We start from the raw sequence: 4425 nt of genomic DNA, 5'->3' as shown, positions 1-4425 counted from the left end.
CCTGTTTACAAATTATTCACACACACATATTACATCCTGATGAGTGGTTGCAGAAAAACTTCAGCCAGTTTTCTTCTTAAGCGATAATCGAAGAAATCCTCCATCACGTGTTGTTGCAGTGTGAGTTGGCCTCACCAGGATGAAGAGTCATGCAGATGTTACCCACATGCTTCCATTAACTTAATCTTCCTCATAAGGGCCCTTCTGCTGCCAAGTGCTTAAGAGTGTCACTTGGGATTTAGATGCCATTTTTGTTCACTACTGAAGACTGGTCATGTGTAGGAATCTGCAGTCCTGATAATAGGGTTTAGAGAACACTAGGAAAGTAGATTCCTATCTGCAACAACAACAGAAAAATAAAGTGCTACCTTTCGGTAATTTTTAAATGCACTTCAGCATCATGGCCTTAATGACTGCTTATTTCTGTATGTTTTCTAAAAACGTAAACTCAGAACAAAATGGTAATAACAGACACTGGTGGGCATGCTAATCATGCAATTGATGGATGTAAATCAAAAAGCAACAAGTACAACAAACAGTTACTTTAGGAAAACTGAAAGCCCTATTGGTTTCTATTAACATGGTTTTAAAAAATAAAGTTAAATTTTTGTGTTCAGAAAATGCATCGGACTTTGTCCAATTGTCCTAACATATGGTGTTGTCTCAGTAATGAAGCTTATCTTTTTATTTTTTTTAACTCAGTTGTTATGTGGGAGGAAATAATAGTATGAAATAACAGGAAATAGTGTGAGTAAATTTAACTTTAAAAGTAAAGAGTATGCTTTAGAAAAAGGATTAACAAGTCCTATTTTTTGTTCGTATTTTTATCTTCATTTTTTCTCATCAGTATTTGCTATGGTCAAGTAATTCCAATGGTAAGCTAGTTCAGAAAGACAGATGTTTCATTTCATTCTGTTCCCAGAGAAGTCACTGTAAAATTCTATCTCCCTTAAAACATTAGTGCAACACAGAAATCACAAAAACTATCAAAAGTTTTAGTGGTGAATTGCAAAGCAAAAGTTAATATTAAATTATGGCCCACGTTCTATACTTCAAGTTGCTAATAACTAGACTAGTGATTAGAAAAACAGGTATAAAATGTATTTTTTACTTTGTGAAATTCTTCTTGAATAAGCCCCAGAATGTGATAAAAAAAATACAATGAGCACCACTGGAGCTCACGCAAGCTTGCAGTCCATGGATTGTTTGCTTTATTAGTGAGTGATGCATTTGTGGATAGAAAAGGTAGTCAAAATATATTACTCTATGGTATTATTCAGAAAAGAAGGCTACACTGAACGCTCATTGCAGTTTACCTTTATAACTCACTCTCCTCCATTTATTATCACTGTTCTGTATTTATGCTCATGTAAAGCTACAATAAAAGTTGTCATATCTTCCTGTCAATTAAAGCTCAGTCAAGGAACTCCACATCTAGGTTGGTACCACTAACAAAAGTATGTGTGGGAGGGAAGATATATGATGGACAGGAGTTACATATAGAAAAACTACAAGAAAAAAAAGGAAGCAAAGGACTTTTTTTGTCCCCAAATTACTCTGAATCTCGAAGGATGCAAATCTCTGCATTTACATACCATAGTGGCTTTGGTCTCTACTTCCTTTCACCTGTGCATAAACTTGCAGAAAGCGGAAGTAAAATGCTCCCATTCTGAACTAGCAACATTTTACTCCCATCTTGCACAGGTGCATAAAGTGATATAACTTATAAAGAAGAAGAAAATCAGGCCTGAGATCTCAAATACGACTAGCAGCTGATAAATAGGTTAATCAGCTACAATTTCTTGTGTCTACAATACCCGGATTTTATTCTGGCCTATATAAATCATTAAAATTAGAAATGCAAATATTCACATCTCTTTTCCTTCCAAACAGCTGTGAATAGTACAGTATTCATTCATGCAGCACCTGCAACCCTAGTCCTGGGCCTCCCCTGAATGGATACTGGGGTTTTGTAAGGTGCAGAAGCGATGAGTAATAATGTGCTACCAAACTCAACTGGGCTTTGTATCTAAAGTCCTGACCTTGCAAATGCTTGCACACATGGCTAACTTTATGGGTGTGCGCAGTCCCATTGAAATCAGTGATGCACATAGCACATAAAACTACATGTGTCATCAAGGCTTAAGACAGTATTTGAAACCAAGGCTTAAGAGAAGAAAGCCTGGTACAGTTCCTATGATACTGTATTATGGGGTGGATGGACTAGGGACGATAAAAATCAACTTGCACCTTCTTTCACCATCATAAAAGAAATCCAGTGCCTTTGAAGGTTTGTTTAGGGAGAATGCCCCATCCTTCTCCCAGATCCAATACCTGCAGTGACCTCTTTTCCCAGTACAGATTTTTACCATGTACACACACCATAGCCAGACTGGGGACTATGCTCCTGCCCTTCTAAGCAGGGAATACCTTACAGCAATATTTGATACTTACATACACACACATACACATACCATTCTAGGAGTCTGTGAATTGAATCTCTATTACCCTATAGTATGTTCTGGCTGTATTTTATTGATTAAAAGAAGTTCAGTAAGATTTTTTGTGAGAAAAACACGCAGTACAATGCTGTTATGTGACTGGGAGATTTGCCATGACTTTTCCAAAAGCAAGCCCAATCTGAGGTAAAGAAAGGGTATCTGCATTATTACTATCCACTGGGAGCATTTACACAAACACTAATTTGCTGTGCAGTAAAAAGTCATCATCGACATGTGCGCAGCAATTAGGGCACAGTAGACTAATTGGCTGCACTGCCATCAGATACAAGTGGCATCTGATTGACAGATACAAGTACTTCCAAGAGAAAGTACTAAATGATGGTGCAGTAACAACAGCGCCATAAGGCCACATGTAGATGTGCCCCACGTGTCTGCTTTTGCTCCATGGGAGGTGAAAGAGACACCTCAGAAACTCATTCTTTACTGAAACAGAGCTAGGTTTACATAGGTAGAATGCTATTAGAACCAATGAATCAGGCCCAATAAATGAATGTAGGTATATTCTACTATGAACAATGAAAAAGCTTAATAGGCACATAGGAAAAACTCTGCAAAATAAGCTCTGATTCTAAAGGTTACTATTTTTTGCTGCTGACAGACACAGGATAAAAACCCCTGAGCTCTACCAGAAGAGAAGTAGCATCCATTTGACCTAGCTCACCTAACATCTGTATAGATTGCACGCTTCAGAGGGGCTTTTTTGCAATTTTAATCTAATAGCAATAAGCTCTGGAGTTTATTCAAGTGTAGATGCACCCACAGAAGATGGCTCTCTAAGTTGCTTCAAATACAATCTGTTCTTACCATGCCAAATTGACTATTTTATACCCTGAACTGTCACTACAGACCAGTTCCCTTTAAACATTTGCACACTTAATTCTACTCACATGAGTAGAAGTTTTATCTAGAACAGGTCAGACAATATTCACATATATAGAATACTATGTGAGAGAGCTTATAGGCCTGGACCCTTAAAAGAGTATAATTATTATCAGTAAGAGAAATGGTGTCTCCCCAATGATGGTAACCTACTTTCAAATATTAATCACCCAGCTGCTATTTTAATTTCCAGACACAAGCATAAAGCTATCATGTGAACCAAAAAATGCAGCTTTAAGAAACAAAGCCCACAACCATTTGAAATAAATGCAATTCTATGAGTCAAATTCTCCATTCATTATAGGAGTGTCTGCCTAGAATCAGTCCAGTTAGTGGAATTACACCAGCATCAATCCAAAGTAATGTGGTGCATATGTATTTTCATAGTTATCATATTTAAGCAGTATAAGGCACTGATTTAATTTGAAAATAAATTTTGGCATGAAAAGAATCAGTCCCAAATAAAACATTGGAGTCTTTTTTGGTGGTTTATAAGGACCCAAACCTTTAAAAAATGAGAGCAGTGCAAACAGTGCCTCTATATGTTCTGTTGATCGTATGTGAGAACTGGTTTAACATTAACAATATACACAGAACAAAAACTCATATGGGCTGAACATTGCAAGGTTGCCAATTTAATTTGAAATGACTTGACAGAAAATCTCTAGGCCACCAAATGCTATTATAAAGCACTGTATTCTCATTAAAGGTCTGAGCCTTTTTTTCTCCCTGAGGGCAGACTCCTCGTGAGGCTGTCCCTCTGGCATAACATGTGATAGAGCTAATCTGTCTTCACTTGGACAGCACTGCGGATATGCAAACCCAGGTGGCACTAATAGGTTTACAGTAATAACTATGGAATTGGATACAGTATGTTACACTGTGAGAAATTCCCACAGATCAATTTTTGTGGTGAAGGTTAACCAACAGACATTGAGCCATAATATTCTTTTTTCATGGGTCTGTTAACAATTTTATGGTTTTAAAAATAAAAGCAGAGAAAATCTCACATATTTGGACAGAA

The sequence above is a fragment of the Alligator mississippiensis genome, chromosome 1 (genome assembly GCF_030867095.1).
Source record: "Alligator mississippiensis isolate rAllMis1 chromosome 1, rAllMis1, whole genome shotgun sequence".
NCBI classification, from domain to species: Eukaryota; Metazoa; Chordata; order Crocodylia; family Alligatoridae; genus Alligator; species Alligator mississippiensis.
Note: the sequence above shows the minus strand (reverse complement) of the source record.